The sequence below is a fragment of the Numida meleagris genome, chromosome 9, assembly GCF_002078875.1.
Source record: "Numida meleagris isolate 19003 breed g44 Domestic line chromosome 9, NumMel1.0, whole genome shotgun sequence".
In the NCBI taxonomy this organism is placed as follows: domain Eukaryota; kingdom Metazoa; phylum Chordata; class Aves; order Galliformes; family Numididae; genus Numida; species Numida meleagris.
In genome coordinates, this window is record NC_034417.1 from 3518094 (window position 1) to 3544670 (window position 26577).

General features: G+C 41.7%; 1 long non-coding RNA gene across 2 annotated transcripts in view; it reads right to left on the reverse strand.

Annotated features, from left to right (window-relative positions):
• LOC110403642 overlaps positions 1-18226 on the reverse strand; it is a 44975-nt gene extending 26749 nt beyond the window's left edge. The window contains exon 1 of one of the 2 annotated variants that reach the window (XR_002441773.1): positions 16798-18226. This is a non-coding gene — a long non-coding RNA (uncharacterized LOC110403642). The remainder of the gene's footprint in view (positions 1-16797) is intronic. The other variant, XR_002441772.1, reaches the window with a different exon arrangement.

The window sequence follows — 26577 nt, forward strand, 5'->3', positions numbered from 1 at the left end:
CACTACATTCCAGTTGTTAGAAATCTGTGACTACATAAGTTTGAAAAATTTGTTATTGCTGTCCTCTAAATCAAAGTTCAGTAATGCTACTGCAGACAGTACTTGACTATCTATCTCAAAGGGTTGATTTTTGTCACCAAAGTATATCCCTTTTGTTTTACGTGTCTTACTTGATGTTCATGTTAAGTGAGCATATGATAGGATTCTTCTAAGATATCTCATAAGGACTGCTACAAAAATAAGAGCAGAGAAGATTCTTAGGTTCAATTTAAATGTGTTTTTAACGGAAACAAGCTCACCCCTACACCCATGGGGAAGGTGCAGCACATACCGCAGCAAAGAGCAAGAGGATACTGTGAGCTTTTTAGATCTATAAAATGCTGCAAGCTTGCTGCTCCCATTTCTGTCACACCTCTACACACTTTCTTAGTCTATCACCACTCCAAAGCTGAATGCCGAAGTCAGATGTCTATAAAGATGAGGATTTAGAGCCATGGGCTGTGCACACTGTGCAAATCACTATTTTTGTAAGAAATATGAAGTAGGGCCCCTGTCTCTTTTGCCAGGCAAAAAGAGATAGCATTTTCAAAGGCAACAGGTGGAAATTTGTTTTTGACAGCAGAAGTTTTTCATCTAATAAGGAACATGTGGAACACTCGTAGTGGGATATAATATTGCCCTGCCATCAGGAAATTCCACTGGTGCTCTCTGGAGTGCTGGTTTAGGAAAAGAAAAAGGGAAAAAGGAAAATAAGAACAGGAATCGGCCAAGCAAAATATTTTTTCTGGATTCTATGCTAACAGATACATTAGAACCATGCAACTTGCAGGGTAGGAGTGCTGGAAATTTGTGCATTTGTATACTCTGTAACTTGAGAGAAAATATATGGAAACAGAGTTGTACAAAACTTGTAAAGATTAATTTTGAAAAATGAAAAAATAGCTTATATCACATTTACATCAGCATCTCACATTACTGTCCTTGCAGAAGGTTGTTTAGATTTCCTAAACATTAGTAAGAAGGACTTCAGTAGAAGAATTGACTCTAAGAGTATGAAAAATGTATTTCTTTTCTTGTGTAACTAGCATTTCACAACAGGAACATTTTCAAATCTGAAGTTAGTTCTCACAATGGCAGCTGTGCTTTCTTTTTATATTTTCTGTGGCTGAAAAAAGAAAGCAGACTTTTATAGCCCAAGGCGTTTCTCTCAATTGCCATGTACTGTTGTGCTAGATCAACGCTTCCTGCAAAAGCAGATTTATTCATTGATTTAAATTAAACAGAATATTTTATTTTCTTCTTAAAAAATCTGATTTTCCTTAAAAACACAATACAAACACAAAACAAAAATACAGTGCTATAATCCACTACCCCTTAATCTCCTACCCAACCTCTTTCACCGTGGGCTATTTGCTGGCTCATTTATTTGTCCTTCCCTTCGCAAACACACATAACAGAAAGAAAAATGTTTCGCTAATTGACTGATGCCAAGCCATCAAACTCACTAACAGCTGATCAGTGGTGAATACAAATGATTGGTTGCATGGTTATTCAATTAGTAATAAATAACTAAATGGGGTTAAAGATTCTCCCAGAACCAGCCCATTCCTGAATCCGTTCTATAAGAAAGAAGTGGTTCTCTCATCTTCAGTGCAACATAGCTCATAAAAAGTTTGCTTCCCTAAGAAACTGTGGAAATGTATTGTGACCTGCACTGTCCTCTAATAGGTGTTGTATCAAGCTCTGCATAGTTACCTTGGTGCTCTGGAATCTAGGCTTTGTGGGGGCTACCTTAGCTTCTTGCTCCCATCATTACCATCTTTATCTTTTCAGATGTTATCTGCTTTCTCACCAATGCATGCAACTCAATTTTCAAAGAATGCCAAAACAAAGAAATTAAGAATGTGGCACTTGGAAGTTTCAAAGACACAGAGAACTGCTTATATTTGTTGGCAATATCTTCATTCATGCTATGTTACAATCTCTAATATGGACAGACACAAGAATAAAACCCAGTTCCCTGGAAGTGGAGCTGTAAATTCCAGACTAACCGGTTTGAAGGGAAGGGATACTGGCAGCTTAGTCACATGCGTATAGTTACCTTCTTTCTCAAAGTTGATATCATTGGAAAGCTTCTTGGCTAAACGACCATCTGGTCACCATTAAAGACAATAAAGCCAGAGACACCAGTAAATAGCAAGGGGCATTATGGAATTTAGTAATGTGTGTCAATAAATTTTATAATCTGTGGACACAGCAGCCAGTGATCCAGGTGATGCTGATGAAAGCTTTTTCCTATGACTTCATGATCATTCCAATCACTTCTGGTTATTGCAGATTTAAATGACAATGTCTGCTTAGAGAAAAGATCCCTTACACCTTATTATGTTCTGCCTCACCTGCTGCTCCAGCTAGATACAGTCCTATCACCTTTCCAGTCTTCCCAAAAATGAATTGAGTCTCCATTTGCTACCTGAAGGACGGATAGCTCAGGCAACCTCATTTTATATGGCACAGTTAGGTACAGATTACAGGACTCCACTGAGATGAAATGTGAAACTAAATTTGACAGCAACACTGAGATGAACCACTAAAACAGACACAGTCTAGATTTTGAACTGTGTAGCGTAAAAGGCATTTCCTTCTGCCCACAGTGAACAACAGTCTATGAGTCTTTATCATCTCTGCTTAAGAAATTCAAGCAGGTTTTTAGCTCCAGAGACTGAAACCCCTACAACAGCGTAAACATCCACATATCAACCAAGAAGGTCGTTAGAAGTATGTGCGCAGATTTATTTCCATCAAACTGTCCAGCAAGAGCTTAAAGTTTTAATTCCTTCTGTAGACACACATGTACATGACAAGGAACCAAATACACCTTAAGTGACCAAGATGTTGTTAAAGAATGACAAAGTAGGGATGGAAGGAGTGGGGAAGTGTCCATGGGGATGAAAAGGACAAAGTATCAGCCAACAGACATCTGATGAGTTACAACCAGAGTGGCTGTCAATTGCGGTAAGAAGGGTATTTTAAGAACTCAATCCCAAAATTCCTTTCTTTCAAGAAAATTAAGGCATTTGTAAAAATATATGTCATATATGTCATTTTACAGTGAGGGTGGTGAGGCATTGGAACAGGTTGCCCAGATAGGTCCCTCCCAACTCTAAGGATTCTATGATTCTATATGTCACAAAAGGACTGGCCTCAAGTTATGCCAGGACAGGTTCAGGCTGGATATTTGGAAAAATTTCTTCTCTGACATGTTTTCAGGCACTGGAATGGGCTGCCGAGGGAAGTGGAGTCACAATCTGTGGAGGTGTTCAAGAAACGTGTAGATGTGGTAATAAGGAACGTGTTTTAGTGGGTAACATTAGTGGTAGGTGGATAGTTGGACTAGATGATCTTAGAGATCTTCTCCAACCATAATGATTCTATGATATATGAGGCAGTTGAAAGGATTGATTTCTCATTCAAAAATTTCACGTATGCACAGCTGTACAAAAAGTTTTCTATTTCAGAGCTATTAAATAACTTAGTTTCTGATTATCCTTCATCTTAAAACACAGCCAGCCCCTGTAGTGAGCAAATATCTATAAATAAGTATTTTCTGCAATCTGACCTGCTGAATTTATCAAATTACTTTCACTCCAGTAGTACTGATTTTTGCAGAAGGTACACTTTATTTCCTAGAGACATGCTGAAATACGATAAAAGATGTACCAAGAATTGCCATGGCTTAAGGCAAGCAGAACACAAGCCAGCAGTATGCCCTCACAGCCCAGAAAGCCGACCATATCCTGGGCTGCATCAAAAGAAGCATGGTTAGCAGGTCGAGGGAGGTGATTCTGCCCCTCTGCTCTGCACTGGTAAGACTTCACCTGGAGTACTGTGTCCAGATGTGGAGTCCTCAGTATAGGAGAGACGTGGACCTGGTAGAGTGTGTCCAGAGGAGGGACATAAAAATGATCCAAGGGATGGAACACCTTCCCTACAAGAACAGGCTGAGAGAGCTGGGGCAGTTCAGCCTAGAGAACAGAAAGCTCTGAGGAGACCTTATAGAGGCGTTCCAGGACCTGAAGGGGGCTATAAGAAAGAAGGGGACAGACTCTTTAGCTGGATTTGCTGTGACAGGACAAGAGAAATGGTTTCAAACTAAAGGAGGGGAGATTTAGATTGGACATAAAAATAAATAAGTTTTTTACATTAAGAGTGGTGAGGCACTAGAAAAGGTTGCCCAGAGAGGTGCTGGATTCCCTATCTTGGACACATTCAAGGTCGAGCCGGACCAGCCTCTGAGCAACCTGATCTAGCTACAGATGTCCCTGTTCATTGCAGGGGAGTTGGACTAGACGACCTTTAAGAGTCCCTTCCAACTCAAACAATTCTATGATTCTATGAATTAGAGGAAGTACCTGTGAGCCAGGTGGACAGGTCCTCACTTGGAGGATTTTGGAAGTGGCATTCATATTGTACTGACAAAAGCTGTAGGGAAAACATGATAGGGAAAAGATAGGACAGGGGTCAGTCTATCATGTATCCTGCTTTACCTGGACGCAACCTCCTACTCTTTTGCATAAATAGGAGGGCACAGTTATGCTTTTTGTTTCTGTCAGAGTAGTTAAGTTGCCAGCAGTCCGGGCACTTCACTCTCCCAAGCTAAATGCATGAGTTTACACAATCTGGCTGGGGCAATAGCTATCTGGTAACATTTTGTAGGTTGGACTCAGAGGCAGATGTACACCACAGGTTCACTGAAAAGTTTCATGTGCCCAATTCCTGAATTTACTGCTGGTAATTCTACATAAAAAGAACATGTGGAGATAATCTCAGCCAAGTTGCTGTCAATTTGGGTAAAACCAGAGCCCTTGCAATAACAGCTGAAATAGGAGTGGGTAATGTATGTTACAGTCTGAAAGCCCAGTTAATGTTCTTTCATCCTTCTAGCCCTGTCATACTCCAGGCATTTGTTTAAAAAAGTAGCTTGAGATATACATTTAAAACATTTACGTCCTTCACTCAAAATTTTTCAGATCAAGGCTTCTCATTTAATGCTGGGGAATGACTTGTACCTTAAAGGTTTGCGCTGTTGAGGCATTACTTACCAAAGACTTGTGACTAGTAACACTGAATAAATACGCTAATTAATTACAACAGATGCTTGCTCTGTAAATGCAGGGAGGGGTCTCAGTTTTCCAGCAATTCTGCTTTGCCCAGTTCTACATGCTCAACAGGTCTTTTTATTACAGCTCCAGGGATTCTACACGTTCAGGCACTGATAACAAGAGGGGTTAGTGATGTGACCAAATGGAAGAGCAAGTCAGGGTTACAAAATGCTTCTCTGCTTGAGACTAACACTAATTCTAAGACTTCTAGCAATTCAATCATGTTTTTAAACAATACAGCTTTCAGCTTGCTAATACATAGGTACCAGCATACTAGTGTTTCTACTCCAGAAAACTCTTCTCCAGTCTGCTTGCTAGCCACAAGTGCATTAATTGACAGACAGTGTTTTAATTTTCTCTGAGCTTTTTCCATATCCATCAATGGAGAATGCTGGGTCTAAGAAGGGGATGCAGTATGTGCACCATTGGGAAACTGCATGCCCCTAATGGTTTGCTAGACCTTCAGCCTGGGAAGCTTCTAAAAACAAGGCTAAGCTTGGTTTTAAGCGTTGAATCAACTGATTAGTACTTACATGGGCTCTGTCAAAGCGATATGGCAGGGATCCTGCCCTGAAACCAGTCATACATTTTGCTCTCTGGGAAGATCTCCAGATAGGAGGGCTACAGATAATAACAGTAAGGCTTTCAGACAAGGATCTTCTCCCTGGTTATAAATCTGTTCTTATAGAGGGCTAGGATTAACCTGAAATAATTTGCTTTGGCAGTCTGACAATGTTTGCACAATGCCTATTTGCATTACACCTTGCTCATACCAACACAATGAGCTACTTGCTTTCATTATCACTAAGTACATTACCAAACTTGAAAGAATGTGGCTGTTTGAAATCAAGGAGGATCCAACAGCAATCCTCTGTTGAACACAATTAATCTTCCTTCTGCAAATTACCTGCACTTTTTAAAAGCTCAAAATCCAGAGTCAGCCTTAAGGAACAGGATAGGAAAAAGGAGACAGAGATGCAGTATGGAACTCTGTATTAGCAAATGCCATTCACACAGGCCTCTGAACTTACAGCCTGACATTTATTTTACTTGCTTACTCAGCTTCTTAGCTTGCCTCTACAAGAACTACACTCATCTGCAAAACTCTTCTGTCTTTAAGGGTTATGTCATCTCCATCCCAACAACATCTACTTACTAAAATGTGCGTACAAAATATCAAGAATGCCTCAGTATTTCAAAGGAAAGTATCTATTTCAGTACAAATAATTAAGGAAAACAGTCACGAATGCCATCTGTTTGTAATCAGTCATTCCTCGTTAATGAGGGGCCTATGGCTTTCTCAGTTTCTCAGCAATCCCTTATCTCTCACTAGCTTTAAATTCAGAATTCACATTTTAAAACATCACAGGATCTTTTAGAGCCCGTAGTTTACTGGTGTTTCGTTACCTCCAGCAGAGTTGCACTGCTGAATACCTTGAGCTAAAAGCTTCTGTAAATTACTTGACAAGTGAGAGCAGGCAGATTTTCATTTCATATATACTGTATATAAAGGTATACCTACCTAAATCCATGCTTAAATGCAATCATTTTCTTGCATACAACTTCTGATTCTGTGGGGTTTTTCATTTCTTTTTTGAAGAGCAGAAGTAAAAAATATTAAACATCCTATGAGAAGGTTAGATGGTTCTTCCTGTCTTACAGAGTAAGGATCCCAATCCCTTCAGCAGGTTGTTTTTCTTTTCTTTTTTTTCTTTTGAAGAGCGACAACAGGACAATCTCACACTTAGATCCTTGAATCTTTCTGGAACTGGCTTCCAACCTCAAAAGTGCATTTCAGATAGACTTATTTTGCCTCTCTTAAAGATCTTTAAGGACTGTTTCTACTATGTCAGAACCAAAATGACAGAAATTCCATATCCCCTGCTCATCTTCTGTTTGGGAAGGAAGTCTCAAAACAATCTCTACTGTTCTAGGATTATCAAATCTAACTGTACTTGGTTCCCACCTTTGACCTCATCAGCCACTCAGAAACCCTTGTCTGAACACTTTCCGGCTGGTTTTCATGCATGCAGACGACTTCTTTTCCTGTTAAGTACACCACAAAATGTGACTCCTCATCATCTCCGATTAGTCAGATAGCACCATGAATGACCACAAAACATGCAAAAACCAGCTACAAGTAATACTATAACTCCTTAGTTTTTAATACTATCCTGCTTCCTACTCCTTATATGTATCTGTGCTAGCTGGATTTATTTACCCACACTGAGGTTTAAAAATACTTATTTCCTTTGCCATTGTTTGTTTAAGGATTGCTGCTATGTGCAGTTCATAAATGCCAAAAGCTCCATGTCAAGGGTTACTTGTCTTGCTTCTAACTTGCCCCCAGGCACTAAAATTGGTTCCTGATGCTCTTAGAGAGAGAAGCTTCCAAAAAAGTAATGTCACTCAAGACCATCTGCTACAATACAATATTTTTGAAACATCTAGACAGATTCTACATAATTTTTATACACATTATTAAAACTTTGCACCCCAACAAAAAGGAAGTAAACTGATATTTTTAATCAAGTAAAACACCATGGAAATATAAACAACAACAAAACAACAACAAAAGACCCCAACCCCTTAACTTTCACAGCAGCGCGCAGCAAATGAGCATTGTTGTTCCTTACTTGTATTTACATTAACATAAAGCATAATATTTTTTCAGTACTTGCTTTCTAAATTAGACAAACATGCATAAAGTCACTGGTGGATTTGGCACAGGGTTTCTCATTGATCTGTTCACCCGTTCCTTGTCTCAGAGAGAATCATATACAGAATAGTACACATTGGAAGGAAACCCCAAGGATCACAGTGTACAAGTCCTGGCTCCTCACAGGACTACCCAAACCCCAAAGCCCATGTCTGAGAGCAGTGTCCAAATGCTTCTTGAGCTCTGACAAGTTGGCTGGGGCTGTGACCAATGCCCTGGGCAGTCTGTTCCATGCTCACCACCCTCTGATGCAGAATCACCAGCCTGACCCTCTCCTGACGCAGCTCCATGCTGTTCCCTCAGGCCCTTTTTGCTGTCACCAGAGAGCAGAGCTCAGTGCTGCCCTTATGCTACCCTTGTGAGGAGCTGCAGCCGCCATGAGACCTCCCCTCAGCCTGCTCTGCTCTGGGCTGAACAAATCCAGGAACCTCAGCTGCTCCTCATATGTCTTGCTCACCAGGTCCTTCACCATTTCCACATCCCTCCTTTGGACACTTGCTAATATCTTTATGTCCTTCTTATATTGTGGTAACCAAACCTGCACACAGTGCTTCAGGTGAGGTCACACCAGCGAAGTGCAGTGCAGGACAATCCCTTCCCTCACCTCCTGGCAGTGCCGGGGCTGATACACCCTAGGGCACACTGCTGGCTCAGATTCAACTTGCCATCAGCCAGAGCCCCCGGATTCCTTTCTGTGGGGCTGCACTTCAGCTTTTCATCCTCTCATCAGAATGTACAGCCAGGGTCACCTCCTTCTCAGGTGCTGAATCATCAGGGAAAATATATGCCTGATGTATTGCTTCTTCGTCCTCAAAAATGGAAGTGTAGTTTGGTATCATCAGTGTTAACCCAACAGGCTTATATTCATTACTGTGCTGTCTCTACTTGCTTTCCTGGGAAAGGCAAAGGGATGGAGGTGGCATGGAGTCAAGAACATATTCCCAATCTTAAGACCAATTTAATATCAACCACAGCAATTATGATAGCAGTTTGATAGTGTGAACTCCACAAGAGCTGTAATCACAGGAGTAATTAGAACTGAGGTGCTTTGTCAGCCTCTACCTCCTATTTCTTCCCTGGACAACAAATGTTACTGCTGGGCAAATTGTATTTGCTATGTACAGCAGTTAAGTATCTCTGACATATGATAAGTTTGTACTTTTTGATATTCTCAAAACATATAGCAGGAGCAGAGATGTGGTTTGTAAATCATCAACAATGGTCTACATATCTTTTGTGCTGACAGATACTGGACCAAAATAATTCAATCTTGTTCACTTACCTCTGTTAACATATTTCCTGGATTTTCTACAGATGCCTCTGCTTTTGTATCCACTCACATTCTGCTTTGCTTCAAGCCTGAACACTGAAAAAACTGCTCTGTAACTCCCTGCATATTCCAAAGGCATGCTCTTTAATCCGCAGAAAACAAACAGTACAGTACATTTTTTCCTACGGCAATGCCCAGAAATCTAGAATAATTACCTGAGGAACACATACTGATTCCCTACGTTTCCTTCGCCATCATTGTAACCCTCTATACGTATCACAGAGGTCAATGTGTTGATGCTGTCAGTATTGGTAAGTAAATGACACATAGTTCCTCTCCAATGACCTCCAATGTAAAGGGAAACAATTATGTTAATTATGACAATGTTATGCCACACTCCAAGTATATACAGGGACAATAAAAACCCTAAGAATCAAAACTGACTGTGAGACCAGAGGCAAGTGCACATTATCCCTCGGTTACACACTATCCTAACCCATTTAGCTCTACTAAAGGTTCCTTTCACAGGAGTAAAGGAAAAGCAAAATAGTACCTATCATCTTCTGTCTGAACTTACATTTTAGTCATGGAAATCAGAACTTTTATTCTATTCTACACCAGTGACACAGAATATTTTACATATAGAATATTCTATTCCATACCATATTCGTGCCAGCAGTCTGGCAAAAACTGTTGGCTTTGTTCCTTCGTGGACTCCTAGCTGAGCTCAGAGGAGCATCTCACTTCCACATTCAGTCATAACTTGAAAAAGATATGCCAAAGAGGCCGTTCAAAATGTTCACTAGCCAGGGCAGAAAAAGCAAAAATCTGAACAGCAAACCATTTCCCATTCCTTCCCATGGAGGCTACTTCCAAACCTTATATTCTAGTCTCAAACAAGTCAATTCAGAGGGCAAAATAACAAATCCCCTTGTCTGCCCTTCCTGCCTGGGAAGCTGTAAGGGAAGGGAACACCCTTCTCCTGATAAACAGACCCAGCTTCCACTCTGGGCTCACAGCTGAGCCCAGATTTGATAGGCCATCAGTAAGAATGGTAATGCCTCGCTTACCAGAACACCTTTAACTTGGCTGTGATATTACAGAGCGTACATAAGACAATCACTGACTATAAAGCCACCGGCTCAAATCCTGAGCAGGAAAACAAATTCTAATACTTAGGATTTTTTGAATAATTGCTCAGCTATGTAGACACAGTATCCTTACAGACAAATCACTGTGGACAGAGGAGAAACAGAAGAGCCAGTACAGTTCTTTCCTGAACTTCCAACTAGAGATGTTTCCTCTAGAAAAATGAACAATCTCGCATCACTGGATTTTTGAAAGGAATTCACATGATCAAGCTATAGCAATGAAGAGGTGTAATTCATATAAAATTACAAAATATGAGTTGAACAATTTAAGAACTTTTACCAAAGCAAAAGCTATTTATACCATCAATTATTGTACTCTCATCTCCTGTAAAGAGGGCTCACTTGTCACATCCCTACTGATTGGATTTAGAAGCAGAGCAGATCAGTGATCACTCAGATAGTTACTTGTCATGAAGTAGCACAAACAGAAGCAGTTAATCTAACACTGACACACTTTGAGAAAAATCTGTTCTCACTGAATCACGGATGAACTACAATGCAACTCCAGCTGCTCTGCTCCCAGTTAATAAGAACAGTGTTAGGCATATTGCACAAAAAAGTCTAGTATTGTGTTCTACTGTTACTTTTCCAGTTCAGGATGGACTTGAATAGTAGTCTTGGAACAGCCTTGGGACCAAGGAAAAATGAACTCTTAGAGATAAATCTCTCTGCTATAGGCCTTCGAGGAATTAAAATAATTTGTATTTGTCTATATCAACTAGAATAGAGACTTGAAAACTGCAGTACCCTACACAGACACCAAATTATTTCAATTATATTAATCTAGGATTTAAAGGACAGGGAGAATATTGGTCCAACAAAGAGCTAGAGAAGGCTAGCCAAGCATGAGGAACTGGCAAAGGAATTAATAATTTTTCACTGTCTGGTTTTGCCCAACAGTTTTCACTTGGGATTATTTGTCTCAGAAAATCAGAATACATCTTAATTCCTCTATAAGCATCAGTAACTAGAGGTTCTGGCACAGTTGAGTGATTTCTGAAAGCCTTGCCTCTAACCCTTTACAACTTGCACTATATAGCATTCATATGGTTGGAATTGGACCTTCCTGACAGGATTTAGAGTTCTGTAAGGCTGTCTTGCTGATTATATTTGAAAACATCTTGTAATTTCTCTAAGCAGCGTAATTATTTTTGTTCCATCCATACATGCCTCATCACTCTTAGTAGGGTTGTTCAATTTCTAGTCAGGCAACAATGCTGTCTATCTCAGTAATTTCTCTGCTATCAGCCTGCCTCCAGCAGGTCACCTCATACCAGTATTACCTAATCCCCTTTCCTCGTCATGTTTACCCTCTGCCATTGCTTTGAGAAGTATTCCACATCCACCATGGGCTGAGAAAAGCAGATCCTAAATCATAGCAATTTTTAAAGATATTGCTTAACATAAAACAATACACACCAATGAGCTATGCTCAAAACCAAACCTTGACAACTGACAATGGAGAAAACAGGACATCTCATTACCTTATTTTATTATTACCTTAATGTGAGCTACATCAGAACTTAAGGAAATGGTTTAATTGCTAGAAGAGTAATCAATGAAGTGTTTTGTCTGACAGCAGATCCTGATTCTACGCTGAACTTCCTCTACCAAAATATTCCCAAGCTCACAAGTTCATTGGATATGTGTTGCATGCTGCCCAGTCTGCCAACTTGTTCTTGTCTTGCTTGAGACAATGCAATGAGAAAGATATTATGGGGCTGGGCTAACACTATATTTGACACAATTTGCTCTATGTGCTTAAAGCTGTCATCCAGAACTCCATCTTTCCAGCATGAGAGAAAAGTGCCTCTTCAAACTGCCACTTATCAAGGCGAGTAGTAGCAACCATGATTCAATTTCCTGCTGCCATAACTTTGTGGGTGGTTTTGCTTGTTGTTGTTGTGTTGTTTTGTTTTATTAAATAGGGCTAAGGGAAGACCTGTAAACAAGCATACTGTTCTGAATACAGAGCTGGTATCTGTGACCACAGTACAGTGGCAGGTGATGCCAGTGGGAGGGGACAGCCTTCTGTTCAGGTCATCAGACATTTTCTATATAACTAATTATTTGTTAACAATGCCATTTTCCACTGTGACTCCACACACCGTCAGTCAGTAACAGAATTTTTCACCCGCCTTTAGAGACCTGACCTCAGCCTTACATGGAATTTAGGAGCTCACAAGGAATGCAGTAAATCTCTTGTCCCTTCTCTGAGGCAAATATTCTTTAAGGAGAATAACATTAGCGATCCTTTAAGAAATGTAGGAATTTCAAGATCAAGCTACAGATTGGTTTCTAAGGGAAAATTAAGTTCTGCTGTCTAGAATTTTTTTCCAAAAGTGTATTTTTCACAATGGTAGATAAACTAAGAGTTGAAAATACTAAGATGAAAAGGTAAATTTATTCAGGGACCCAGTAAAATGAAGTTTCACAAACTAACTTTTAGCACTACAAAGAAGTTAATTTTGAATACTACTGGGTTAATCTGTTTCTAGGAAATAGATTCTAGGCTTCCTATACACCTGATACAACACATTGCTCCTGGTTGCAGAATCTCACAGCAGCAAGATCGTGGGACTGCTCACTCCAGGGACTTCCCAAGGATACTCCTGACCATGGGATTCATTTCTGCTAAAAAACTGGGTCATAAGCAGACGAGACTTTTACAGCTCTCCTCTGACATTGGTAATGGTTATCAAGAAAACTGTCAATGTGAGTGCAGGAGCTGGTGCGGGCTGGTTGGGCCCAGCAGAAGGAAATGACAGTTGGACAAGCACCAGCTGCATCCAGGTATACAAATTCCATTTCACTTCTTGCAACTAGACCCACAGCAGTCCAAGCTGTATAAGCATACTCTGACAAAAGTTACAGCAGCCAACATCTACCCAGACTTTGAAAGAATTTTAACTAAAAAAAGCCTTTTTTTTTTGTTTTTTTTTTCCCACCTATCAGAGAGTTTTTGCAATGAAGTGACCTTTCAGAGCTGAATTCATTGATACATTCATTCCAAGAGTCTAAGAACTCCTATTTATTTAGAACAATGGCCTTTCCTTCACTGACAGAAGCAGGATGATGGTATAAGGAAGCCTAAATTAATATTTTCAGAAGGGTATTTCAAAACAGGGTTTTTTTGGACTGTGCATTCTTAAGTAGACCAGAAGTACAAACACTAAAACTTTGGTTGCCAGATGAAAACTTCCATATCAAACCAGGATGAAGATGGAGGTAAAAACCCCTATGCATTCATTTTGCCAAGCAAGAAATGCACTGCCTTGCATGATTGTTAAAGGACATGCATGCTTGATCCGCAGATATAAAATTTATGAAAATGAAATGATGCATAGGTGAAATCTTATACATTTGTGAGGAAAACATCTGCCGAAAGCCTCCCAATTTCTGCCCTTTCTCTGAACCAGTCTTTTGAAATGAAGATCTTTGTACATTGACAGCTTGCTTGTAAGAGACATTCCCATGCTTTTCACCACCTTTCAATGATTGGTATATAAGAAAAATGCAGCATGCTTTGCAGGTCTGTGAGGAAAGGTTATTCATTTTACTGAGATGCTTCGACACACTTCATATATAGAATTCTCTAAAGCTCCAAGTTCCTTTGGAGATGGGAGAAAAAACTTGACGTTTTTGCACAGCCATCCTTCCTTGAGGTAGGTATCTGATAGAGAAAGGCAGCTCAGACACTGGCTGGAAGAAATGAAGTCCAGGTTTTCTAGCACTGCAGACTAGTTTTTTTGGTTCCACCTGTCTCCTGTTAAACAGGTACAGGCTTTTAGTTCTCTGGCTTATACTTAGGGGCCCCACTCAGAGGAAAGTACAGGACTGATAAGATTTGATTCCAAGGCTCTTTCAAAACAAATACTTTGTAAACAATGAGACCCAGTGCACAAAACTATCTAATACTGAACTCAGGAACGGTTTTTCTCTCCTCTAGTCACACTCCAAGATAAGTCAACGCACCCCAGGCAAGAGGGGCAATGCAAACTAGAGGAGCCTAATCAATCCAAATCAACATTTGGAGAGCCCTGTAAACAGAGGTCATGCGGAAATGCTCTCCTCTATTAGTTTTAAATAAATAACATTAAATTTTTATTCTCAATGCCCACCATCCACAGATGCCCAAAGTACTGAAAAACCTTAAACTAGCACATCAGCAGCAGGCAGAGAGCTCTGGAACACTGTATTACCCAAGAAGGAAGCAGACAAATACACAAAAAAGGTATACTACCTCCTACCATAATTGCACAGATTTTTAGACTTTTAAAATCTCAGACAAAGAGATCAATACGCTTTGGAGTGTGCACTTGTGTTTGGCGGCCAGCTCATGTACATGCTTCTCTTGTCAGAAACCTGTGTCCTTCAATCCGGTCTCCCCAGGGAAACTTGCAATCCTGCTCTATGCTGCAAAGAGGAGGATGTGGAACTGCAACTCTCATTGCCAACTGCGAAGCATAAAAAAGCTTGGCTGGCTGCAAGTGAACACAGCAAGCTTTCAGCCTCCTAAGCAGTAAGACCATAACAGGAAGCAGGCAGAACACCGTAGTTACAGTATCAATGTTTTCTTTAAGCAATCTTGCAATTGCTAATGCATACACTCAGAAACACAGTATCTGTGTGGTGTCACCACAGTTAATCCAAATAAAATTGTCAAACAGATAATCAGCATGAAATTTGCTCCACACAGTTAAACTACCTCTTCCTACCTCTTCCTTACAAAAGGCATATTCCAGTGCCCACTGAAATCTGCAGGAGTCTTTGCATTGGCTTTAAAGGCTTCTTCAATATTTTGAAGCTTCTCACGAATTTCTCAATAGAGATGGCAGATGAGATTAAGCTTCAAATCTCAAATTAAATTCTTAGAAAACTCATCGCTGGGAAATGTCAAGAATTGGGCTATTTGTTTGGAGTCAGTTTGGGTCATGAACATGTTTGTCAAAAGAGAAGAGAGTTGAAGAGAAGGTAGCTTGTGCATGGTTGAGATTTGAGTTTGGTTTAGGTGCACTCCTGGTTTCAGTGCTTTCTGCTCCCTCCTCAAAAATGTGAATTAACATATCAAATTCAGGGTGACATTTCTGATAAAAATCAGTTTAAATATAAGGTCCTTCAACTGAACAACACAGAATGACAATGCCATTTTTACCTGCAAAAACTGCCAGTGCAAGCTGCTGCTGAATCCAGATCAGACACTATTTGTCATGAAATCACCAGTGCATTTAATTCTTTCATTCACAGAAAACTTAATCTTATCTGGTGTACGGCAATGTGGTAAATCACATTGTTGTAATGGTATAATAATGAGAAGGCATTAGACCAGTACAGGAATTGCTCTCCATGACAGACCCTGGCTGAATGCAAAAGGCACATATTTCAAGTACAGTTAACACACATTATTAAAATGCTGTAAGGTAAACAGTATTTATTTTCCTCTATTAAAGCTCTATCTTTCCACATTCTCTATATGGTAACAAAGGAACGTAATAAGAGAACAAAAGGTGTCTCGACCTTTTCTATGTTTTCCCTATCAGATAATCTTTACCTTTGGCCCTCTGAAAGCCACTCCTTTTTCCTTATGAACCTAATGTATTAATTAACGAGACAGCTGCCTCAGAAGGAGTCAGCAAAATGCATTAAACTATTCCTTCTTCAACTAGATCAACACCTCCTAAGAGGCTGGAGAACTTCTAGTAGCCATAGGCAGCCTGTCACAGCTTGTTATATGCTGGTACAGGGACCACAGTCCAAGAGCAATCAGTTCCCTTCCATTGGAATTCCTGCTATGGGACAAATCTTGCACTGCTCACTCCTGAGGTATGCTTACACTCTGGAGGTCCGAGGACAACACAGGTCAGTGTCTCTCCAGCAGTTGTGGCAAGCATGCAAGAAATTGCTCTGGCCTAGAAGTAACAGAAGAAATCACAGCACAGGGGAAGAAAAACATAAATCCTCCCACTGCAATTCCAAGCAGAGACCAGAATTGCTCTGTTGCTACACTGGTTCGGGATTTCTGGTAGAAAAGAGCACCAAGTCTCCCATTTTTGTAAGGTAAACCAGGCAGTGATAAACAGATCAGCATCTCAGACAACATCTTGAATCCTCCCTTTTTACTTTCCATGTTTTGACAGTTCTGCTGTGTTCCTTCTTCAGGGACCTTTTGCTCTACCATGTGTAACAGACATTCAGTCAACTGAAGAGCACAGCCTCATACAGTGACTTTGCTGAGCAGTGTGTTGCTGTTGCCTCATGCTCTTCTGCTGTCAAATTACATTTTAAAAAAACTAAGTGAGACAGCAGATAACTTCATCATGGCTTCAGTTATCTTGAGCCTGGTCCACAGAACAGGCTGGAGTTGGGCTTAGGATAAGCTCCAGCATGCAGTAACCTTGTAAGACAGCTATGTCCCAGAAGCTCAAAAAAGTGCTAACAGCACCTGCCACTACACAGCAAAATCCCAATATAGCGTTTAATAAATCAGAAACCTACCCCGATCCTGTCAGCCCAAAACTCGCCCTGCTCAGTGGAGGCCATTTTAATTCCACAGCCACGCCACCGCGAAAAGCTGGAACGGCTCTCTCCTTTTTCCCCACCGAACGTCGCGGGTGCAGGAGGAGGAAGCAGGTGCACCAGCGTTTGGGACTCCCTCCAGGGGTGGAAACGGCAGAGGCAGCCGCTCGGCCGCACGCCCTGCCCTCAGCACCGCCGGCCTCGCGCGCCCCTCAGCGCGCGCCACTAACGGCCAGCGCGGGAGGCGGGCCGGGCTCTGAGGCACGAGAGCACGCGCTCCCCTAGCGAGGCTCGGCCGCCATATTCCGCCCGGCTCCTCCTGGCAGCGAGTTTGAGCACAGCTGCGCGCAGAGCAACGAAGAGTTGGGACACGTACACCGTGGTGTTCAGGTGCTTGCCTGCATGGTGGAGGAGGCAGCAACGTTGACACAGAAAGACCTGTACATGAGAAGGCCATGAAAGTACCATCTTGATCAACAGCATCTGGGTTGTGTTATATGGTATTGTCCACAAAAATCTTTCTAACATGTATAGATAAAACCAACCGTTGTGCTGTTGTAAGGGTCAGAGGCAGTGGCACAGGGAAAATACGAAGCTCCACAGGCTTTGACTGCACTCCAGAGACTCTCACCACACTGGTTTGAAGCATTACTGGTCCCACACAAGCACCATGCCTCCAGACAAGAGCTGGCATCCCTCAGCGCAGGGAGCAGAAATTAGGTGTTCCTGCTTTTCAGCTGCTGCAGTATGTAATCCATATTGAAACAAAAATGGATGTTGATGGAGCAAAGGCACTAACCTGTGCAAGAGAACACCTCAAGCACAGACTGTTCTGAGGGCAGTAAGCTTAGCAGATGGACAGCAGGAGCAATCTTAGCTTCTGTGGCTTTATAGAGTTGGGTCCTTGCCTGACTTAGATGAATCAGTGCTTGTCTGTCAAAGCCTCCACTTAGGTAAAATACACCAAGCCTTGCAATGAACGGAGCCCAGAACCCAGCTTGTCTGGAGCCACTTCTGAAACACCTGGTGAAATGACAGCTTAGGTAAGATTTTGAACTCTAACACAAAATCTCATTTGTTCTGTATAAACTTGAGACAGTGGTTCTCTCTCCTTTCTCTACTCTGGAGTAACTTGACTATAGCTGTTTTCTGTGAGATACTAGAAGCCCCACTTTAAGGTTCATGAACTTTCAGAGAGTACGGATCATGCAGCAGCTCAAAAAGTTTCACTTAAATCATCTGCTCATATCAGAGCATGATGGTGTCCCGTGAGTTCCTGAGGCTGATTCCAGAGAGGAGACACCTGTGCAGCCATGCTCCGTGTTACAGCACAGGTAGTCAAAGTGAACGTAGTGGGGGAGTTGTGCCTAATGGCATACCTCACAACTGTGGAGGATTTGGAAGCATAGTGATAAAGGTAGGTTAAGGAGCTGTTTCTAGAGAAACACCAAGCTCACTACTATACTAGCAGTGTGGACTGGATTTTAAACTGCAGGTTATATTCACCTAGTTGGCTAACATAGAAAAAACAGTGGCCAGTTCTCAGAGTTACTTGAATAGTCAGTGAAATTATACCTGGTATTATCTGTTGCCTACAGAGCAAATCTGGTTGAAGACTTGTGTAATGTCTGGACCAACAGCAAAATAAACCTTTTGTATAGTATAATGCAGTTACAAAAAGCAATATATCTGCAGAAGAGAGGGTGATTTCTGGTATCTGTAGAATTACAGAATATAAAATCTTCAAATTTAGGGTAGGTTTTAACACCAAAATATAGTAATTTTTTTCAGGATTAAATACAATGTTACAGACAGTTGTGCCCCCCACATGCCCACACACGATATACTGACTGAAGTAAAGACATGGTGTCTTCAAAAAAACTGAAGCATCACGTGAAGATAGCAACACATTCACAGGTTTCTTAAGTGAGGCAGGCAACTAACTAGGTAAGTGCTGGTCAGTCTTACATTTTCTCTCTTTTAGTAGTCTCAAAACAGCACCAGAACAGTATGTTCAGACTCCTGCTTCGTGCAAACCACAGTCCAGTGGTATGTGTCTACTTCACTGTCACCATAGCATTGCTGCTTAGAGCCTCTAATCCAGAGTTTGCATGGAGAGACGGGTCAGCTTAGATATTTAAAAACTCTTGGATAGCCTTCTCTTTCAAAATCACTAGTGAAATCCCTCTGAGAGAATAACACACTTGGGTAGGCAGCAGAGAGAACAGACGAGGTGCCAGCAGATGGCACTCAAGAATGTGAGCAAGCACTCCTGAGCAAGCAGAGAAGCTGCAGTACCACTAGTTGTGTGGTGCACTGTCAAGTACTTGCATGCAGGCTGTACACACCCAGTATGCTCCTAGACTAGTGTAATTAATTACTCCTAGAGTAATTAATAGGGCTTTCAGTGTTTCACGTCTTTAATCAGGAATATAAATCCTGTCTTCAGTTTAGGAAATCTGCACGTGTATGACCAAAGTACTCTATGAAGTAGCTTCTTTCTGGATTTAGATTAAAACTGGGTTTTGCTGCATTATGGATAAGCTGAGCCATTGCTTCTAATTTTTTGTTAAGTTCTAGAAATTTTATTGCCTCTTCCTCAGGTCCTGGCAGTCGAGTTGAGGAAATGAAACTTGGATGGTTTATGTGTTAAGAGCTCTTTTTAAAGGACAGCTTTGGTCTCTAACCTGCTGCTCTTTACTAAGATCACTGCAGAAGGTTATTTCTACTGGTCTTATGAAATAAGTTAATGTCCTCCTCTCAATTGGTTTTAATTAACAACACTAAAGAGATTCTGTCTGCTAGAACTTTACTGTTGGAATCTAGGAAACATTTGGAAAGAAACATCAGGCTCTGTCTGTTTATGTCTGTCTGTCGCCGGCCTTAAATCACCTCAGATCTACCAGCTAACCTTCCAACATGCAAGAGGTCATGACTTCAGTTGATGTGGAAGATAAAGTTGCATCCTAGAAGGGTGACATTAACTAAGGAAGGGAGTCTTATTACTCTAATTAATGAAGTTAGCCCCCCAGTTTGCTGACAAAACTTTTCTTCTATGATTTATACCTGCACCCTAGGGAATTTCCAGGTTTTTTTCCTTCTTTTTACACTATGACTGGGTTGAATATATCCAGCATTCTTACACTCTGGAGTTTTCAAAGTGCCTGAGTCATACTTTCGCTTGTGTTTCTTTGGTCTAATATGGGCAGGTAAAAAAGAAGTCTGTCAATGCCAAAAGCTTTTTCCAGAACTTTCCCTGTAAGGCTTACAGACCGAATATTAAACTCCGGGCTAAAGTCCAGCATGCTGAATCCACAGAGGTTTCATAAGTTAAATAAAAGAATTAAAAAACATTTCTGCAGTTTCAAGTCTATCCATAGCACCATGGGACTAAGTGTGGCATGGATCTGAAGCTCTTGAAAGGGTCGAATGCAATTTCCCCTATAAATATAGCTGTATAGTGGTTAAAAACTTAGCACTTAAATTGTATCTGCTGAAAGCTCGGTATGCAAGTTAACATGACAGTATTTTTCTTTTGGTCTGAAATATGGTTTAAATTGGTAATACCGTTTCAAAATATTTTTGTGGTTTATATTCTGGTGGTTTTCATTTATTTGTTTACTTATTTTTGTTGTTGTTTAATAGCCCGTGAAAATAGGGTTTAATTAGAAAGCTGACATTTTGTAGCGATCTGTTCCTCTCTGAGAAAGGCAAAGAAATGAGCCACACGTGCACACACAGGCAACACTTCTGGCTTCCAGCCCACTCTGAGATTGGCCTGCAGAAAAATTTATTGCCAGTTTCTAGAGAGGTAACCTGCCTTTCACAAATGTCTTAATTATTTGAGTTAAATTACCACAACTCCAGTTGCCATACATTTGTGGATAGCTTTTCCTCCAAACTGTGCAGTCATCCTGATTGAGGGAAGAGCTGGTTAAAAAGTGGGACTGAACTAACTAAAAGAAAATAAAAACATTTAGTTGAAAATTACACATCTGTGTTTACCCCTAGGCTATTATGTGAGATAGTGGCCTGGAAACATGCACAGAGATTCAACTCTGAATCCATCTGTTTGTTTATGTTCTGACTTTGAGCAAGTCCTGCTTTACTCAGTTTTCTTTTCCCCATCAGTTTTGGCTGATAGTTCTAGTTAAGACAAAGAGATTAACTAGGATTCTTCTCTAAACATTGGTTAGTGCAGTAGATCTGTTTGCATTATGGATTATAGTCCTTGCTATGTGGCTTGAAGGCACCTTGCAGTGAGACTGAAAGTTAAAATAGCCTGCATCCTGAAGACCTGACCCGTCCGGGAGACAGCTGATGCCTGTGGAACCTGTAGGGCCATTGGAAACCTTGCAAGAATTTTGATTCCATGTTGTAGAGAGACATTGTGGAGGAACTGCTGAAGCTGGTCTGGCACTCTAACTGCTCTCCCTGCACTTAGACTACATGGGTGCAAAATATACTGCTAGGGGAAACTTGAACATTATGGGGCTACAAAAATCTGGGGGTGGTAGTCAAGAACACGGGGCCCTAGGTGGTGTTCTCCTCAATCCTACTGTGGGGTGAAAGGATTTGAGAAGGAGGGCACTGACAGGACAATAATTTTTATTTTCCCAAATCTATCATCGTTATAAAGGAAAATTACTGAATGATGGAGACTGATGGAGGCCCAGGCTGGTGCCTGAATACATACAGCCATGGACTGTGAGGTCACTGACCAGGTGGTTGTGGTTGTGATATCAGAGAGAGATGAGTGTGACCTCACTGACCCTTGCTGCAGAAATTTGGGCACTGGCAGAGTCCAGCGTGCACTTGTGCCTGGACACCAGCTGAACACACCTATGAGACTTGGAGTCCCAAACAAGGCCTTGGTTTGGTTGTACTGTGGGGCTGCTGGCAGCAGTTCTTGGTGCCTATCACACAGCATCAGCATTATTTCCCCGACCCTGCCTGGCTCAGGCAGACAGGCCCTGTGTAGTGCACTTGAAGCAGCAGAGGTAAGTGGTGTGGATATATGGCCCTGGGGCAGCTGGTGGGGAGCAAGGGCCAAGAGGTTTGCTACTGAGGGACCAAGGCATCACTGCTGCCGCCCTGGGGACAGCGAGTGACTACAGTCTTGCTCTCTTTCACAGTTGGCAACACCTCCTACCTGCTGCAGCACTAGTAAGGGGAGTTGCTTCCCAACTTCAGCTGTCCCCAGCCCACTGCACAGCCCAGGGCCATGGAGGTGCTACTGGACTGGACCTGCCCAGTCTGTGAGCGCAGCCAGGATGATGCCACCTACGTAATGCCCTATCTCCACCAGCTCTGCTTGAGCTGTGCAATCCAGTGGGCAAAGAAGCAGCCGACCTGTACCCTGTGTGCATCCTGAGAAAAAAGAAGGCAGGCAAAAATGCCAGGAGGCCTCCATGGATCAACAAAGAACTCCTGGACTTACTCAAGCTCAAAGTCTATACGGAGTGGAAGCAGGAACAGGTTACCTGAGAGGACTACAAAAAGGTTGTACAAGCAGCCAGGGATCAGGTTAGGAAAGCTAAAACCCAGACAGAATTAAATCTAACCAGGGACATAAAGGGGAACAAGAAGAAATTCTACAAGTATATCAGTGATAAAAAGAAGGTCAGGGAGGATGTGGGCTGTCTCCAGAAGGAAACTGGAGACCTGATCATGAGGGATATGGAGAAAGCTGAGGTGCTCAGTGCCTTCTTTGCTTCAGTCTTCACCAGTAAGGTCTCTAGCCACACTGCCCAAGTTGCAGAAAGCTATGGTAAGAACTTGGAGAAGGTAGGTCTGCCTGCTGTGAAGTGAAGATCAGGTGCACAAGTCCATGGGACCCAACAAGATCCATTCACGGGTTCTGAGTGAACGGGCAGATGAAGTTGCCAAGCCACTATCCATCATATTTGAAAGGTCATGGCAGTCTGCTGAAGTTCCCACTGATTAGAAAAGAAGAAACATAACCCCCATTTTCAAGAAGGGAAAAAAAGGAGACTCAGGGAACTACAGGCCACTTAGTCTCACCTCTGTGCCTGGCAAGACTATGGAGCAGATCCTCCTGAAGGCCCTACTAAGGCACATGGAAAATAAAGACGAGGTGATTGGTGGTAACCAACATGGCTTCACCAAGGGTAAGTCATGCCTGACAAACTTGGTGGCCTCTTATGATGGAGTTACGGTGTCAGTGGATAAAAGAAGAGCAACTAACGTCATCTACCTGGACTTGTGCAAAGTGTTTGACACTGTCCCACATGACATCCTGGTCACCAAATTGGAGAAAAATGGATTTGATGGATGGACCACTTACTGGATAAGGAATTGGCAGGATGGTCACACTCAGAGAGTAGCTGTCAACCGCTCAATATCCAAGTGGAGTCTGGTAATGAGTGGCATTCCTCAGGAAACGGTGTTGGGACTGGTGTTATTTAACATCTTTGCAGGCAACATGGACAGCAGGATCGAGTGCGCCCTCAACGAGTTTGCAGATGACACCAAGCTGAGGGGTGAAGTTTACATGCCATGGGGAAGGGATGCTATCCAGAGGGATCTGGACTGGATTGAGAGGTGGGTCCATGCCAACCGCATGAAATTCAACAAAGCCAAGTACAAGGTCGTGCACCTGGGTTAGGGCAATCCCAATTGATTGCACAGATACAGGTTGGGCAGAGAATAGCTTGTAAGCAGCCCTGAGGAGAAGGATTTGGGAATGTTGGTTGATGAAAGACTCATGAGCAGGCAATGGGTGCTTGCAGCCCAGAAGGCCAACCGTATCCTGGGTTGCATCAAGAGAAGTGTGACCAGCAGGTCAAGGGAGGTGATTCTGCCCCTCTACTCTACTGTTGTGAGACCCCACCTGGAGTACTGCGTCCAGTTCTGGGGCATGGAGTTGTTGGAGCAGGTCCAGAGCAGGGCCATGAAGATGATCAGAGGGCTGGAGCACCTCCCCTACGAGAACAGGCTGAGAGAACTGGGGCTCTTCCTGGAGCAGAGAAGGCTCCAAGGAGACCTTATAGTGGCCTTCCAGTACCTGAAGGGGGCCTACAGGAAAGCTGGGGAGGGACTTTTTATAGGGGCATGTAGTAACAAGAGGGTGGGGAAATGATTTTAAACTGGAAGACGGTAGATTTAGATACTAGGAAGAAATTCTTTGCTGTAAGGGTGGTGAGACACTGGAACAGGTTGCCCAGTGAGGTTGTGAACGTCCCCTCCCTGGAAGCATTCAAGGCCAGGTTGGATGGGGCTTTGAGCAACCTGGTCTAGTGGGAGGTGTCCCTGCCTGTAGCAGGGGGGCTGGAACTAGATGATCTTTAAGGTCCCTTCCAACCCAAACCATTCTATGATTCTATGAAACATATATTTATACTGTAGCTATATGAATGAAGCTTTAGGGGACTCAAGGGGAGAACATATCTACACAAAAACTCAGAATCATGTAAGTTAAGAGTTTGGAGGTAAGTACTATAGGACTGTCATGGAATCTGGAAAAAAGACCAGATTAAAGAGGAGATGGAGTGAGATACATCCAGCACAGCTGGAGATACTAACTGGGCCAATTGGAAGGCATGAAAAATGAAGCTGAAGCAATAGAAAGCAAACAGAAAGGACTAGATGAAATGGTGGAAATAGAAAGCAAGCAAAGAGGACCCAGAAGGGTGACCATTTCTCAGCACATGCAACAACCATTACTAAAGGAATTCAGCACAAGGTTGCTGAAAATGAGCAAAAGGTTCTGTTAAGTGACATTGTATGCTACAGAAGAGAAACAATAAGTAGAAATGCGATGCAAGTTGTATTCTGCAGGAAAGATGACCTCTGAGGTAACTGTATGCACATTTTCCCAAATGTGGATACATGCATAGTCCTATTCCTACTCAATAATCGCCTGTAGTCTGTGGATTGATCTTTAAGCTATTAGCCAAAATTCCACAGAAGGTAAATGTTATCTTGATCGGAACTTGCAGCAGAGAGGAGGGACCCAACATTTGATTAAGAATCTGGCTTGCACTGGTCTAAATTTGAAGTAAGCTTGTTGTTTCCCAAGATAGAAGAAAAAATCCAAGTCTTTGGGGATGTCTGCTTGTGGCAGTTTTGTGCTTGATTTTGTTTTACTTCCCTTCAGATCACAGTTAAAATGCCTTAGCAACAAGGAAGTCTTGATTCTGATCTCACAAGGCATTTCATACCAGGATGACTTCACAGACTTCAGCTGAATTACTTCCAAATATGCTAGCGTAAGTGACTCAGAATTAGACCCAAGGTGCTCATGACTTCACATTTCTTCAGGCTCCTGAATGACACGTGTTTTTATAAGTGACATGGGCACCTGCAGAAGTTGGAGCATTGATGCAGATCAGTTCTAAACAATTGCTGTGGTGAAGAAAGTTTATAAACAGCTGAGGTTCATTCCACCTGCGCATTCTCCCCTCTCTGAGTTGCCTGCCTACACTGAATTATTATTATTATGTATACATAATTCAGTGTTTATTTTTATGCAATTAAAATGGCAACCTCAAATGGCAATTCATACAATCATCAAAGCAAACAAATGGCAAATGTGCACACGACAGGAGAATAAAATCATTTGAAAGAATTCAGTCTTAATGAGACAGCCAAGAGTCTCACAGTATTCTGTTTCGCCTGTAGGATACCAGTGCAAGTGACAGGTCTTGGCAGACAGCTTCTGAAGAGAGGCAAAAGCATCATACTGAGCTCACAGCTGCAGTCAGTCCTGGCAGATGCTATTTCATTGCCATACTTGGGATTTCTTACTGGGCCAAGGTTCCAGCTGCTCCCTCAAACTGAATAAGGAAGTGTGAGTGAACACAGTCTTACATTACCCTTCTCATTTGGGAGTATATGAAATCTAATCCTAGAAACTGACAGGACAAGACAAAACTGTGACAATATAATATGATGGAAATTTTCATTTTGAACCTTTGCTTTCTCTTCCTGTCTGAAATTATTTTTTTGAAAGTAATTCTTCACAGTCATCTGAGTGGAAAATCTATAAATACCAAAGCAAGTTTCTTTCAGCGCTGAAACTACTTTCCAGCCAAGCTGAACAGATTATATATGCAGATATCTCTGAAACCTATGGCTGAGGAAAACTTGAAGTAAATCGAGACTGTGGTGTCTTGACGTTAAATACATTTATAAATTGCACTTTCATTACTTCCCACATTCCCCTTTTCAATTTTAGTTTCTATATTAAAGGACAGCTCTCTATTAAATGTGCTCTTGTTCAGGTAACAAGGCACTAACAACAATAATTATTTCTATTTCTAACATCCCATTTAATGGATTTCATTTTTAATATATCCTTTAATCTGGGAATAATTTTATTCATTCTGAAGGTTCATCTGGTATTGATTTGACAGGGTTTAATCTTAGCATTTGTGTTAGCATCTGTTTAATGGGTATTTTTATGAGAGTTTAAAGAAACACACTGAACTACACATTTCAATCCATACGAAAACATTGTCATATAGAAAATCTGCTGGTCATATCAAGGTGAAGGGCGAAGAAGTAATCAGAGCACAAATTTCACTGCTGGCTGCATTCTTTGAATTTAGGGTTCCTCAGCTATGGCAATCCTGCTACTTAGAACAGCTCCAGTTATCTACCTTTAGGCTTGCTGAGCTTGCATTTTAAAATAGGGGGCAGTACCTGGCAAACTCAGCTGGCTGTAATGCTACAGTAGGATTCAGGATGGATTATAATAGCTGGTTTCAGTGACATTGCATTTGGCTTTATGCTAGC